At 31.6% G+C, this 17079-nt stretch overlaps 1 long non-coding RNA gene across 1 annotated transcript; it reads right to left on the reverse strand.

Annotated features, from left to right (window-relative positions):
- Positions 1–4386: 4386 nt before the first annotated feature.
- LOC147556443 (uncharacterized) lies at positions 4387–5640 on the reverse strand. Its single transcript, XR_015235075.1, has 2 exons — positions 5581–5640; positions 4387–4781 (listed from the first exon to the last, which is right to left on the reverse strand). It is a non-coding gene; the product is annotated as an uncharacterized LOC147556443 (long non-coding RNA).
- Between the last annotated feature and the right edge of the window lie 11439 nt (positions 5641–17079).

The raw sequence follows: 17079 nt of genomic DNA on the forward strand, positions 1-17079 counted from the left end.
CAACTTTTGCAAAATCAGCAGGTCTGGCTTTGAATTATGCAAAACAAGTTAGCCAAATCTGTAAACTGAGATTGCGAGATTTATAGACCTAGATTGCATAATTGATAACTATTTTGCAAAAAAAAATGTAAAACACAACATCATTTGTTTTCTTGGGGGTTTTTTGAGAAAAATGTATTGATGAAAGTGGATCAAGTTAGAAAGATAGTGAAAAATATTTTCTAAATACATATATTTTATCAAAATATGTAGTGAAAAAGTTATATATATACATTTAAATTTTGATGAGAAAATTAAAGAATTAGGTACACAAAGGGGTAGTTTAATCTTTATTACTCCCTCTGTCCCAAATTAAGAGTCCACTATTCTTTTTTTAGATGTCTCAAATTAAGAGTCTCATTCCTTATACATCACATAAAATCCCTTAATTTTTCATAAATACCCTTTCTTATATATTTCCAATATATGGTGCATTAATTAAGCAATTAAGACATTTGATTATTTTCAATAAAAAATTTGTTTTTCTAGTAAACAAATTCATTCTTTTAGATTATTATTATTACTCTAAATTATCAATAATGAAATTTGATTGACTCACCACTAGAAATTTGGTTGCAATCAAGTGAGAAACTAAATTAGCAATAAATGGTTACATGTATTTCTAGAATGAAAATTGTAATTTTTGAATTATTTCAAGAAAAGTTATCAAATAAAAAAGAGTAAACGTGGAAGAAGAAAAATATGAAAATAAGTTGGAATCCCAATGTGAGACTCTTAATTTTGAGACGAGGGAGTAATATGTGTACATGAATTATAATTATATATCTTTATATTATAATTAAAGATCAAGTAGCTATCATATGTAGTTTTAGTGAAGTGACACCCAGATTCCCACAAAAGAGAATTATTTCCGAAATGTGTTTTTGTTTGTTAACCAATTTTGGACATTCGATTCAAATAATTAAGGCCGCAACTTTGGGGAATAAAAAAATCTCCGAGGAATAAATTCTCTGGAGAATCCATGTTTCTTTGTAAAATTTTCAGGGCATATTTTTCTATGGAGAATACAGAAAATATTTACAATTTACAAAATTAACTTTACGTAAAAAAAATTTAAATTAGAGAGATAACGAGGAAAAAAACATCAGAAAGAAAGTTAGAGAGATAAAGAGGGGAAAAACATTCTAAACCTAGAAATCATCAAGCAAAATCTCTAGAAGCTCTTAATACATCTTTCATGGGACGTCCAAGACAACTCTTTCATCCATTAATCCTGCCTAAGAGAGGTAAACCATTTTAAACCCTAGAAATTAGTTAAATTTGATCTCTAAAACATATTTTTCATCACTTCTAAACACAACAAAGTTTTGGAAAAGAAGATGGAGAAAAGAAAAAACACTCGGAAGGAGTTTAGGGTTTAGATCCCTAGAAAGATTTTGTTTAAGTTTATAGATTCCTTCTAAATTCTTTTATGGGATTTTCTAAATGTGATTCATGTTCCTAAATAAAATATCACGAAGAGATATGTCTGGAAAGAGAAAATGACCCTTAGTGAGGAATGTGGCACCCGAATGGGAAAGCTCATTGTAATATATGCACGTTGTGGAAATTTATGAGATCAAATAAATCGTTTCGGACGATGTATTTTCTGAAAGTAGTAGCTACTTAGACCGTATTTATCTTAAATTACTCTATACATATGATCATATTGATCCTAAATCATTTTATTATAATAGGTCAACTTTTGACGAAATAATTCATTACATATGACTTTGTCAAGGTTTTAATGAGACAACTATGTGTAATATATTGTTCTAATTTTTAAAAAGTTGTAGCATTTTTTTCTTTCGTTCAGGTTTTACGCGACTGAATTTTTCTGACAAGATTTTAGCGAGACAACTCTACCGTAAAACGGTAGTCATTAAAAAATGAATTTTAACACCTATTATGTGTGTCGGGTGGATTGTGCATACAATTTATACTGAACCATAAGAAAATGTGATAAGTACATCAAATTCACAAGATGTTATAATTATCATATCGATGTACATGTTGCACAAATATTAATCACTAGAGAGCAAGTTCAACTGAATCCCTCAAGAATTTTAAAAAGCTGAATCTAAAGTTCGCATAAACTTGAAGCATTATATTTCTTTATTGAGAGAGAGACTTAAAACATTATATTAGGCCGCGGCTTTGGGGAATAAAGAAAATTCTCCGGGGAATAAATTCTCGAGGGAATCTAGATTTTTTTGAAAATTCTCCGGGGAATAAATTTTTTTGGGAATACAGAATACATTTGTTTGAAAGTTCTCCTCCATCTCATCTGTTCTCTATGCCACTTCATCTTCTCGACACCTCATCATCTTCTCCGGCGAAAGTCTTCGGCCGGCCAATTTTCCGGCCGGCGACCTTCAAACATAAAAAAAAAAAATTATTTTCTCTCTCCTCTCTCTCTCTCTAATTTTTTTTTCTTACCTCTCTCTCTAGAACTGTTCTAGAGAGAGAGGTTTGTTCGTGATGGAACACAGCATTGCTCACTTCAAGTTTGTTTGCTTTATCTGGAGATAATGGAAGAAAGAACGAATAAGATCATTTCCATTGTTGTTGTTCTTGAGTAAAGCTGTGAACTAATAACGGCTTAATCACTTACAGGCAAGCCAAGCCCATCCAGACCCAAATTGTGTGGAGGAGATTCTGGTTCTTAAAGTTCTCCAGATGGTTTTCCACCTCCACCTGGTTTCATGGATTCCCAGAAGAAATCATGATTCCATATCTGCCAATAAAACAAACAAAATGAGTATTGAGTGTTACTGTTAACTAATTAATAACCGGGCTTTCTCATCCAATTCAATAGACCACTGTATCATTAGAGGCAAGTTCAAAAACCAAGTGTGAAATGGGACTTTCATTCCTCATCATTTTCTTACTGTATAGGTAAAAGCTATGTAACACGAACATCAATAAGGGTATTGGTATCTGACACTAATACAAGGTGTTGGATATTTGTGATAAGAAAAAGGTGTTCAGTTTATGCAGTCACATATTTTCTGTCTTCGTTATTACAGTGATTCGTGTTCCATCACGAACAGACCTCTCTCTCTCTCTAGATCTGTTCTAGAGAGAGAGAGGTAAGAAAAAAAAATTTAGAGAGAGAGAGGAGAGAGAAATTTTTTATTTTCTTTTATGTTTGAAGGTCGTCGGCCGGCGACTTTCGCCGAAGAAGATGATGAGGTGTCGAGAAGATGAAGTGGCAGAGAGAGGTGATGAGATGGAGGAGCCTTTTTTATTGCATCTTCTAAAATTAGAAGCCCCTTAGCAATAAAAAGAAACATAAAAAGTCAATCTTATTTGACTAGTTTTAAGAAAAGTCTTTATTACCCGGAGAATTTTCTTTATTCCCCAAAGTCGCGACCTTATATTAATGCAACTTGAAATGCCGAATATCACTGTAATATTTTTGTGTATATGTACCAACAATAAATGTCGACGAAAAATTTAATAATACACTGAACTTACATGAAGGGGAACAAGTTTATGAAGACACTAAATACTGCATTCACATATTGTACTATTTTTTCTTCGTTAAGATTTTTTTTCTACAGGGTTTCTCTTAACACGGTTTTCTTGAGGCAGATTATATGTTCCTTCCAAGATTTACAAAAATACAGAATGTGTACTCTTTTCCCTTCACTATGATTTTGTTCCATTAGGTTTTCTTGGTAAAGTTTTAATGAGACAATTTTTGATTTGGTGGACATCCAAGGAGAGTATTGTAAATATTTGATTTATGGTGGATGACCACCACATCATTACTATATATTCAAGCACTATTAATTGTGTATATCAATTAGATATGTAACTCCTCAAAAAAACCTACTAAAACATGTTTCCAGCTAATGAACGCCATATACCAAATTAGAGAAAGCATCTACAAAAATCTGATATATAAAAACAGGTCAGTTTATTATTTTGGATACCATTTTTGTTGGGAGCTTGATAGAGATCACATCCGACCGCTAGTATCAATCCCTCTTTATGTAAATAAATTCAAAAGGGAAGGGTAATAGTGTCATTAGTTAAAAAAAATTAAATACAGTTAGGATATCCCTAAAATAACTACCGCCCCACTAAATTAGTCTGTTTGGAATCTTTCCACTAAATAAGTTACAATATCCATAGGATTATTTTTCTCTCTGTATATTATACTAGGCATAATCCCCGCCCTACGGGCGGGGAAATGCCCTTTACGTAGCACGAAGAAGTTAACATACAAAGTAAATCTAATTTTTTTAAATAATTTAATTAAAAATTATTGAACCAAGTAATAACTTAAATAAAAACAAAACATTATGTTGACCACCAATTAGATATGCGAAAATCATAAATGAAACCAATTTAAGATATTACTCGCATAATATTTGTGTAAATTCAGGAAATAATTTTCACTTGCAGAAGAATTTCAAGAAATCCATACGAAAATACCCTTTAATGAGGAAAGAAAATAACTTTTAGAAGAAGGCATCCTGAACATTCGCCTAAAATCTTCTCCATTATGTCCATATTCCTTCAAAATCTTCACAATTATGCGATACAATTCTTGTGGATGTCAGCAACTTGTGAAGAAATTTGATCGTTGTTATATTGATATCCTCTATAAAAGGAGCTTCCTCGTGATACTCTTCTGGTGTGACTTCTGCATGCCCCACAATAGGATTGTAGTTCACCTGAGTTTTTCTACCAACAATTTCCCCACTGTCGTTGTTTCTCACTTCCTCTTCCTATACAAATGGAAAATAAAGAAATAACTTAAAATTCTTTATTAAATACTAAGAAACAAGTAAACTAAAAAAGTTATTAAAACTAACTTCCAGTAGAATCAGCATTCCTGTTTCAAAAAATTAGAGCATACATTACTCGTTGAAAATTTGACTGAATAATAAAACATGGATTCTAGTTTATTAGAAATTACTACATTACAAATAAAGGATAGTTTTGAAATCAACAAATCAAACCATTGCGTCATCTTTTAACAAAAAAAAATAAAAAACATTGCGCCATATTGTGTCATGACATAAAGATCAAGTGAAGATGTAACCATCAATCCCTTATGCTAAAGCCTCATTTAACTTGATCAAAGAGATCTAAAATGAATTGATCATGACTATGTGGCTTTAAATGGACTAATGTGAATATATTTAGTAAGAAAGAAGTTCTTGTGTTTTTCAAAGTGTTGAAAATGAAGCCAGTAATCTCCACATTATTTTTTGTAGATGGATTCTACTATCTCACCATTTTCCAATGATTGAAATTATTGATTCCCCCATAAGTGTTTGTCAATTTATTGTAAAGTAATTGCTTAAATAACTATCCAACGATAATGTGAACAAGAGTTGAATACATATCAAGGGCAATCTATAAGCAAAATTATCATTTGAGCAGAAAAGGACAACATAAATAACAAATAAGAAATTTAAAATTTTTGAATACTGAGAAGTAGCGATAAACCTTTTGAAAGGACAATATAAATAACAAATAAGAAACTTAAAAATTTCTGAATATTGAGGATTAGAGATGAACCTGTTGAACAGGAGCGGCCTGCCAATCCTCAGTGTGTCTCTTCTCACTCGCATTAGCTTCCTACACAAGAATATATACTCAACTTAACCCAATAGAATAAAAAATTACTTAATCATCAAAAATGAACTGACCAAGCAGAGAGTACCCACAAATCAAAATTAAAGAAACTAACAATGAAGGGACCTTTCAGTTCGTGTTCTGATTCTAATCCTTCTTATTATCATGGTTTTTTTCCTGGTCCCCTGAAACTACCTGCAAATTTCATGAAAATCCTCACTAAGAATACAACAAAAATGAGGAATGGTTGAATCAAATGAGATCCGAAAACATAAAATATTAACTTCAGACGAAGTGGATTTGCCTATCTCATCTTGAAACCGTGCATTTGATTCCTCTTCCTCCTCATTGTTGTTTGACAGGCTTCTCAAAGCATTGCTCGAATAGATCTAGCATGATTTTTTTTTTCAATATGTTGGCATATAACATCCAGCAAGTCAAGACGAGACATGCCTGATTTGCATGTCCATTTGCAATCTCTTGACCGTGAACAACATGAATACACCTAAATAGACTATAAGCCATTTCAATTACACAAAAACCAAAAACACATTAAACAATGACTAATTGATTCATTTAAAACATCATACCAATTGTCTTGTGGGATGCGGGAATGTAAATAGCTCAACTGGAATTGAATCAACATACTTCTGAAATGACAATTGACCTTTCGCATACTTCTATAGTGACGGACAGGTGTGATGGAGTGGGAACGGATCGTCTCGTATGCTTTTTCTTATTACCGGACACAATAAGTAAGTTTTTAGATTCACATAGTTACACTGAAGACACATACCCTGAATGCGCGGTTATAAATAAGTAAATGCCTCCTCATTCTGGATGGTAAGTTCACCCACTCGTAGTCAAGGTTTTCCATAATATGTATCAATTAAGTGTCAGGGGCCTTAATTCAATAACATAATGGCTCGAGATGATGTAGATTTGCATATTGAAAAGATCGTGAACAAATGTAATGTTGGGGAAAAAAAATGATAACCAATGAACAGTGAAACTCACCCGCTGTTTAATTCAGTCCAAAGCACATCAATGCTCCAAGAGTCGACCATGATAAATCTGCACATGGATTAATACCAAAAGCAAGGCAAATGTCAAATTTTTACACTGTCCATCATATGACCCAACATGGCTTCTTGTAATTGTCAGTAGTAAAGTAGTATCTCGTAACCATAGCGTAGTTCCTTAGTAATGTCAGTGATGTCGTCTCTTCCATCCCAGCAAAGATCTCATCGAAATTCGTTCTATCCGACCATAACACAGAAGTATAAAACCTATACATAACTACGCCAACAACCAAAAACAAAATGAAGGGAACTGAAACAAGATAACCATAAATCCAAAAAAAAAAGCCCAAACTGGAAAAAAACCATGTGAGAGACACAAAAATTCTACCAAAACTCATATTTATATTCTTCTACACATGTTGAATTAATATGTTAAATCAGAAAAAGAAAAAAGTGAATTTTCATATCATAAGCTACAAAAATGAAGTATTCGTGAAAATTACTTAATAACAACTTACCTTCCAAAATGTTAGAAGGCAAAAATCACACCAATTTCGTATGCAACACCATTTTCAATGATCCTTGTCATTTTAAGTGAAACTATCCAGTTTGATCATCAAGAAAAAAATGGGATTACCAAAGAGATTGACATTCGATTAGTAATTTAGCCATAGATAAAACATTTAGTATTTCCTCGAACTCAATTTACATGTAAATTGTAATGTAATGCATATAGTCATCTATCAGATATGTATATCTTCCACAAACCTCAAACACAACCATTCATATAAATATAATTTTATCCAACTTTTCTTTGTATATTTCAACATTGATAGGATATTGAAATAACGAATGATACCATGATGAAAACAAATCAAACAACATTACAATAACGGATCAGTAGTATGTGTTGATGACTAATATAATTAATTCTAACGGGAGAAGATCATCTAAATAACGAACTGAAGTCAATTAACTCACAAGACTCAAGATGCCCTTCATAATGTGATTTTCGTCATCGATGTCACAACCAAGCCTATCTCCTCGATTAGCAGGACATGATTCAAATAAGTTACAAACAAGTTTAGCTTACTTACCTTTGTGCATTTGAAAGTAATTTAAATGTATGAATTTAACAAAGCATAAGGGAGCATAGTCTGAAGAATCGATCAGAAATAACATCCGGCAAACTACAAAACGTATGACCACTCATTTCTTTTCAACTTTCCGTACTATATCACCTACAAGACACGAGAAAACTAATTTAAGTTCATCTTTACTAATATAAATTTTACAATCTATATCAAACAAACATAAATGCAAAAAATCATTGAATATTGAAAAAAAAAAAGCTTATAAAATCTAGATGAATGAAACCTGAAGTTAGGCACAATAGCCTGGTCACCACACATATCTTCTGGCAAAGCCAGATTAGTATTGTAACTTAGTATAGCGTGAACAAGATGTCCCATTAAGTTTCTTTCAATAGACCCATTTAACAACAAATGTGTAAGTGTAAAACTGAAAAACCCGGATTCTGAGCTAAAGAGTAAAGCCAGATTAGTATTGCGTCCGAAAAGCATTATAAGATCCAATAACAACAAGAAGATGATTTTTACTTGATGCATATTTACTTGAATTCAGAGATCGCTGAAAAACAAAATCGGTCTAACAATAGAGCAAATAAAGGTAAAATGTCAAATTAACAAGATTGGAAAACAATATAGTCTATAACTATTCAAAATAAACTTACTTGCATCATCAACTTATCTACTTATAAGCCCTTTTGGTGGCTAAAAGAGATTAATTAGGAAATTTTCAGAAGGAAAAAAACCCTAATTTTAGCAGAAAAGCAATTTAAAATGCAGTGGAAAAGCCAAATCTTGACAGAATTTTACTGAAGAAAATTTCTTAGTATCATTTGATATTCATTAGAAAAAATAAAATTCAAGAATTAAGGAGCAAGCAAACTAAATGAAGAATGCAAATAAAAGTTACAAACATACCAACCAACAGTATTGAACCAAGCGAAGCAAGAGAAGAAGTACATAACAACTGATGTTTTACTGATCTTGAAAGATTTTGATCGATTATAAATGGAAATTTTAGTTTGGTCTGGAGAAGAAAAAAAGGATTACCGAAGAGATTGACGTTTCCACTGATTCCAGATGGTCCAGTGCTTCACCAATTGGAAGAAATTCACACCGTGTACTCTAATTTTCCGATGAAAATAAATGAGTGAAGACTTGGCGAGGAAGCAATGGATAAGTGTTTGGAGAATTTTTTGGGGAGAAGATGAAAGAGGTGAGAAATCAGTTAGATGGAGTTAAGGTAAAGAAGGAAGAAAAGACGAAGAGATTGTAACAGCAAGGGTTTAATGCAGCCATTTCAATGAGTCAAGTATGATCCAAGGGTTAGGATCAATGGTCCCTTATACGTGACATTAGTTTGAACGGTCCAGATTAAAAGAGAACGATGTATGTGGTTGTCCAAGTCATCATCCAACTCATCCTCTAGGAGCATTCATTTTGTCCTAGTCACAAGTTGTCCTAGTCACAAGGATCTGTTTTGTATAATAGATTTCTCTCTCTATTCTCTGCAATTCTATCTTCTTTAAAATTATGGAAGTTTTTAATTTGTAGGAAGAATTTGAGAGTGTTACGGCTACGGACGCGACAGAAACCTAGTTAGAATAAAATTTTGTTCATCCTGTCATTTATATCTTGGTTTATATTTTTTATTGCTTTTCTCTTGCTCTCTCTTGTTTTCACAACAACAAAAACGTGTATATACATCTTATTTATGATCTTACAGGATGTTTAATGCTAGAGACTTTACGAAGGGAGAGAAAAGGAGTCAACTAGTATTGTTAACTACGAAATGACAATCAATCCCAGGGAACATAAAAGGTAAATACTAAGTGGAAGTTTAAATTTTAATATGATAAAAGGGTTTATTCCTTTTTGGCTCCTCGGCTCCCAAGTTTATGAGCAACTTTCTCTGTAGTCCTCTAATTTTTATAAATTAAAAAATGACTTCCTTCCACCACAGTGATTCTTTTTTGTTTCTTCATCTTCTCTCTAAATCCTTTCTAACTTTCAGGGGTGTGGGTAAAATGGTCAGACCAGTGTCCACGTACTAGACCCCTTTACCCAATTTGCCCCCTTTTAACTATAAGTTATTAGCTAAAAAGTAATAAAAGGGTAAACAACAAAGAAGATGAAATAAAATGACGCACGCAAAACAAAGAGATCTTGGTAAGAAAACAATCACACCCTTTTAACTTTTTCTCTCTGTAACTTTCTTTATTTCTTTATCTTAACTATTTATCTCTAGAACTTTTTTTATATCTCTTTCTATTAAGTATTTTTCTCTCTAACTTTCTTTATCTCTCATTTTCACTACCTCTCTAAAAATTCTAAAAAGGAGAGAGACGAGGATCAAATATACTGAGTGGAAGAAGTACAACCATTTTCACCTTATTTTTTCCAATTTAAAACACTCATTAAGAGCAGTTGTCAGGGGCGGAACTACAGCTAGCCCCGAGGGGGCCATGGCCCCCCGGCCTAGCCATAGTAGGTTGCATTATATTCCTAGTTTACTAGGATCAGTATTAGGTATAGAATAAGGAAGTAATACCATTAAGCTTTAGTAGGCACTTTGGTTGTAATGAGTAGTTACGACCGGAATGACCCGGGTTCAATCCCCTGGAGATGGCATAATGTTAAATTATACTATTAGTTTTTTAAGACTTCACTACGAGTGCTTAGAAATGTTATACATTGGTAATATGAAACTTTTCGTATTTATTATCGAAAATTTTAATTTTCTTTTTGAATTTGAGAAATAGATCAACAATTCACATCTGTTGGACAATAAAAACAAATCGTGACTCATTTAACAAAAGTTTAGTCTCAAAAACTTTTTATTTAGAAGACGTTCTTGAGTGATGAAAGTAAAATGAAGTTAAATAAAACCAAAATTTTAACCGATGTTACTACTCTTATTTCAAAATATATATATATATATATATATAAACACTGTCCTTTAGTATAATTGTAAAATTTAAATAAATTGTCAAAATAAAACAACTGAGTTCGTATTTACATTGGCCTCCCTTCATCTTTAGTCCTGGTTCCGTCCCAGTTGTCATTCATTCTTTATGAAAGAAACAAACTATAACACATTTACTCTTTAGGGTAAGTCAATCATGTTTCATTCTCCCTTTTTTTCTATATTTTCTTAGGAGTAGTATCAAATGAGTGGGTAGATCAGAATTCATTTCTCCTTTATAAAAAAAGATATGGTGAGTTAATTTGTTCTAGTATTTATTTATTGTTATAAATATTAGATTTATGGTGGATGACCACCACCAATTGTAACTCCCACCACCATAGGTTTTCCACCATTACTTTGTATTCAAGCTTCATTATTGTGTGCCTATTGGATGTGTAACTCATCTAGCTAAATGCCTATATAAAGAGGTTACTTGCTAATGAAGAAGATGTACCAAACTAATGTACCTAAGTGTACCAATGTACCTAATATACCAATATATCAAAGTAGAGAAATCATCTACAAACATATGATTACAAATCAAGTTCTTCTTGTCTACAATCTCTTGGTTAATATATTTCCATTATCTTTCTTCTTCCCTACTTCTTTTATTTTTCACAACACGTTATCAGCACGATTTGCTCTATGCCAAAGGGAAGAAGAAATTATCAACTCCTTGATCAAGGTACAAACAAATAAAATATGGGTAAGTTTGGTCAATTGTAATTGGTAAGTTAAAAGGTATGTGGGTTCTCTTTGTTAAAGTTTCAAACTTATTATTGTTACTTATCTCTAACCATTGATTTTGTGATTGTTGAGGCATAGTGAATCATATCAAAAGAATATTAGAATTAAGTAGATGATAATGGTGAAAATGTTGGTATTGCAAACTAATATGAATATCAATGCAATTTATTCAATGGTAAGGTCAAGGTAAATTAGCATCCAAAATAAATTGGTATTACTCTCATAGCTAATGTTTCATTTTGTATGAATGTATCATAAGAGTATATTTTGATTTGTGAATGAAGATTTTTTCAAAGAAGAAATTTAACCATTAAATTTCGGTTAAGATAAATTGGAACGTCTATTTGTATATGAGATTGTCAAACCTGTTTGGCGTATATACTTCTGTTTGGCGTATATACTTCTTCAAATCTAGAAAACTCTAAACTAATTACTAGAGTAAAAAAATCTCAAAGGATGAAAACATATATCCCTTATGAGTTGGTAAATTGTCACCCAAAAGGGTAAACCCTTGGGAAAAGAAATTTATTTGCGCATTCCTGAAGAATGACAAATGCTAATTTTTCAGTACTGAAATTATTTTCCGTTGGTTATTAAAGGATTATAATTAAACGGTGATAAGAAAATCTTACACCGATTTCATATTGAAAATAGAGTGACAAAATTGAAAATCTCATTTTACTATACGAACATATAGTTTCATTAAATTTGACAAAGTTCTTCATGGTGGAAGACAACCAAATTTTACGAAATTGTTTTAAAGAGAATGTGATATCAAAGTTTTGATTGCACTTGCATTGCAAGTGGTGATGATATTTTTCGCATCTTTGGACGGTGATGATATCCGCTTTCAAATTACACCTGAAGTTGTATACCCTAAAAGAAAGTGATGATGGATTTAATAAATAAAATAAAATCACATGAAGATGATATATCTCACATGTAATTAATCAGACCTGAAGTTGTGATATTATAACAAATTGCTCACACCTGAAGCTGTGATCAGATAGAAACTTTTGTCCAAGGAAAAATATGATATGAAAAAAAAAATCAAATTTGCCTAAAGCAATTGATTTTTCTTCCGTTCTTGTCACATCCTTGAAGTATGTGCGTCCAAATAAGACGAAAATCTATCGACATTAGGGGGAGGAAGTCGTATAATCAATGTCGTAAATTACGTGAAAAGTATCAAGTTTCTCTCATTTGAAATTAATATAGGGAAAATTTTCTACCTCGAGATATTGATATTTTCCGGAGCGTAATCTGCTCATATATGGATAAAGGTCAAGGAAAATGACCATGGTTGATCAAAGTGACATATACTACTGGCCGCTAAAGGAACAATTTTATATAGAAATTCTCCTGAAGAGACTATCAAATGATTAACAAATATGGTTTATGTTCCTAAATAAAATCCCCTGAAGAAGATATGTCTGAAAAGAGACAATGACTCTTAATGTCATAAAACACTTGAAAATGATCAGCTTTTCTCACTTGAAATCAAAATATAGAGAATTTGCTATATGCAAAATATTAATAGTTTTCAAAGCGTAATATGCTCATATAAGAAAAAAAAGATCATGAAAAATGATCAGAGCTAATCAAAGTAGCATATACTCCTAGATAGTGGAGAAATAATTTTATTAAAGAATCCTCCTGAAGAGGCTATAAAATTATAAGCAAATGTGAATCATATTCCTAATAAAATCTTCAGATAAGGATATGTCTAGAAAGATATCAATCTTTTACTTAGACACATATATGAGATCATTCTACTATTTTGGTTTGAAAATTTGAAAAATCAAATAAATCATTTCAGACAATATATTTCTGAATATAGTAGCTACTGTGAGCATATTGATCCGGAATTACTCTAAGTAATATTGATCAACTTTTGACGAGATACTTCATTACTTGTGGATTTTCTTACAAAATAATTAATTCTTCAGACATGAAGTCGAAGCACCAATTAAGAATTACCCCGAAGGTAATAAAGTAGACATGTGTAAGAAATGTCCTTTAGTCTATAAAGGATTTGACTTCCACTTATAAAATTTCAATATGAATTACAAATCTCCGAATTATATTATGAAGTATTTATAAATCCTATTGTGACTCCTGAAGAGTTTATCAAAATTTGACAGTAGAGTATTGAAAAAGATTATTCGAGTAAAGAAAATCTTGAAAATGAACATATTTTGAAATACTAAAAGGCTATAAGCTTCAAAGCAACTCATATTGTCTTAACTTCTCATATGTCATGGAAATTCAGGTCCTGAAGTACCTAATATAGTACAAACAATACATTATGTGTGTTGTAATGTGGTTTTAGAAAACAACCATCATTCATATATAAAATGTCAATTGCGTTGTACTCTTTTTCCTTCGTCAAGGTTTTGTCCCATTGGGTTTTCCTTATCAAGGTTTTAACGAGGCAACTATGCGTATTGAAAATCTTATAATTTGTTTAAAAGTTGTAGTCTTTTTTCCTTCGTTCAGGTTGTGTCCCGTTGGATTTTCCTGACAAGGTTTTGGCGAGACAACTAGTCATCAAGTGACGAGTTTAACACCTATTATGTGTGTGAGGTGGATTGTGCATGAAATTTATAATGCACATTGAAATGTGATTAGTACATTGATTTCACAAAATATTATAATTATCTTATCGATGTATATGACAAATATGAATCACTAGAAAGTGAGTTCAACTGAAATCCCAAAAGGATTTAACAAGTTTCAATCTAAAGTATGCATAAATTTTAAAGCATTATATGAATGCAACTTGAAATGTCAAATGCTACTTATTATATTTATGTGTTTATATACAAAAACGAAGCTGACCATAACGGTTGAACAATGTCCTCAACTTTCATGAGGGGAAGCAAGTTTATGAAGACACTGTATACTACATTTTCTCAATGTACTCTTTTTCCTTCGTTAAGATTTTTTTTCCCACGGGGTTTTTCTTAACAAGGTTTTAATGAGGCAGATTATGTGTACATAAAAGATGTACTCTTTTTCCTTCGTTAAGATTTTTGTTTCCCACAGGGTTTTTCTTAACAAGGTTTTAATGAGGCAGATTATGTGTACATAAAAGATGTACATGAGCAAGGAATTTGTACTCTTTTTCCTTCACTATGGTTTTGTCCCATTGGATTTTCCTAGTAAGGTTTTAATGAGACAATTTCTGATGTGGTGGACATCCAGGGGGAGTGTTATAAATATTAGATTTATGGTGGATGACCACCACCAATTGTAACTCCCACCACCATAGGTTTTCCACCATTACTTTGTATTCAAGCTCCATTATTGTGTGCCTATTGGATGTGTAACTCATCTAGCTAAATGTCTATATAAAGAGGTTACTTGCTAATGAAGAAGATGTACCAAACTAATGTACCTAAGTGTACCAATGTACCTAATATACCAATATATCAAAGTAGAGAAATCATCTACAAACATATGAATACAAATCAAGTTCTTCTTGTCTACAATCTCTTGGTTAATATATTTCCATTATCTTTCTTCTTCCCTACTTCTTTTATTTTTCACAACATTTATTACTTTTTAAGTTTAAAATGAATTATTAGGTAAAATGTATTGGTCTGATGTGAAAAGAAAACCAACCGAACTATATTCTCTTTTGTAAGCCTTTTTAAATGAAAATGCATGCTTGCATTTTTATTCAATAATGTTGGAATTGATAATTGAACATTTATCTGCAAGAACAACTTTTTGGGTACATAAAGAGAAATCCATAGTATCTCAGAAGTTCGCTACATCATTTTGTGAAGCATATCTAACCGGGTAGTTAACCGTGGAGTTTGAATGTCTCAACGTGCAGTTATAATGCCTGACATAGAATAAGTATTTTATATAATTTCAAATGTTGCTATTATATAACAAACTAGATATTTCTTGTTCAATAGTTGAAGTAATTTTTTTCATATGGTGATGTTTTATCAAAACAATACATTTGATACAAATATAGTCATTAAGACACTGTGTTGCATATTATATCTGGACTTCAAAAATAATAAACAATTGGAAGGTTCGAATTTTGGAAGAACAAAAAAAAGTAAACGAAATATATAGTTAATAAGGTCAGTTTGATCATCCAAAATTTTAACAAATTATGATTTAAATAATTTCGAATTTGTTTTCTATTAGGACAAGTAAACATAGTTTATCTATCACATTGAGAAGAGCCTAATTTTTTTTCGCACGGGGTCCAAAATTCTCAGCCACACTGCTGCGCGCTTTAATCTCCTTCTCACTCTATCTCTTTATATTGCAGACTTACGTGAAAATCTCTTAAACCTGCAGCAACAATAAATTTTTGTTATTAAACGTTCATTAGTATCAGCGATTTGTTATTGTTGCAGATCTGGGATCTTCTTCCAGATATGCTAAAAATAGAGAGACAAAGAGAAAAATGGATGTTAGAAAGGGAAGAAATTCTCTTGGAGGTCGTTAGCAGTTGGCCGGCCGGCTTGCTGCCAACAACCAAATTTTAAACGTTGGAGAAGAGAGAAATCACACTTAAATTTCAATTTTAAGAGGGAAGGTAATTAGGAAAGCAAAAAAAAAGTAATATGTAAAATTAACTGATGGTTTAAAGAAAAGAGAGTAATTTTTAAATTTATAGTAGTAAGCGGACTAAAAAAGAAACTTACCATAAACTAAAGGGCAAAAAAAATTAAGGGATATTTTGCAAAAGGGGCAAAGTAATGTTCCAAGTGATGAGTTTGGAGCACAAATTTGAAATTTTTTGAGTTTGGAGCATTGACTAACTTTGACTTAATTTTCCATCCAACGATAACAAAAACTAATTTTTTAACTTAACTTTCCATCCAAAGTTAACGGATGTTACTGTCAATTTTTCATTACTTTTAGATTCTAGTGTCGACGACTCACATTATTTTACATCAAATGGTCGGAATTAACTCATAGTTTACGACCAAAATTTTTTCTTCTGTTGAAGAAGTCCGCTTTTGAACCAATGCAAACTCCATTATCTTCGTGTAAACTTTCATAAACTACTGAAGTTTAGTACAAAACGCTAAAAAAAATTACATGATTCATCCATATCTAGCATTCATCAATTCATTAAATGAACATAAATTGCATTCAAAAATATTGAAATATTTATATAATGTTTCCAACACTTTGTTCACATTCATCCATCTAGGAATTTAGTTTTGTCAAAAAATTACAACAGTAAACTCTTAAATCAAAGTAGCTTAGCTCGTCCGAAAAATAACAATCTTTAAATCAATTAAGTATCTTTATGTTATCCAAAATATCAAAAAATATAAGAGTTACTAATCTAGTTCAATCATCGATCATTACAAATTTTCTCAGCAAGTCAGGGATGAATCCACCTTAATTACAAACTTTGGGGTCATTTCTTAATGATTTGATGAATTGATGGAGTTTGCATTAGTTTAAAAGTGAACTTCTTCTACTGAAGAAAAAGTTTTTGTCGTAAACTATGAGTTAATTCCGACCATTTGATGCAAAATAATGTGAGTCGTCGATGCTAGAACTAACAGTAATGAAAAATTGACAGTAACATCCGTTAGTCTCCGTTAACTTTGGATGGAAAGTTAAGTTA

Source organism: Eschscholzia californica, unplaced genomic scaffold, assembly GCF_041429995.1.
Source record: "Eschscholzia californica isolate CP2 unplaced genomic scaffold, dmEscCali1.0.p SCAF_2, whole genome shotgun sequence".
In the NCBI taxonomy this organism is placed as follows: domain Eukaryota; kingdom Viridiplantae; phylum Streptophyta; class Magnoliopsida; order Ranunculales; family Papaveraceae; genus Eschscholzia; species Eschscholzia californica.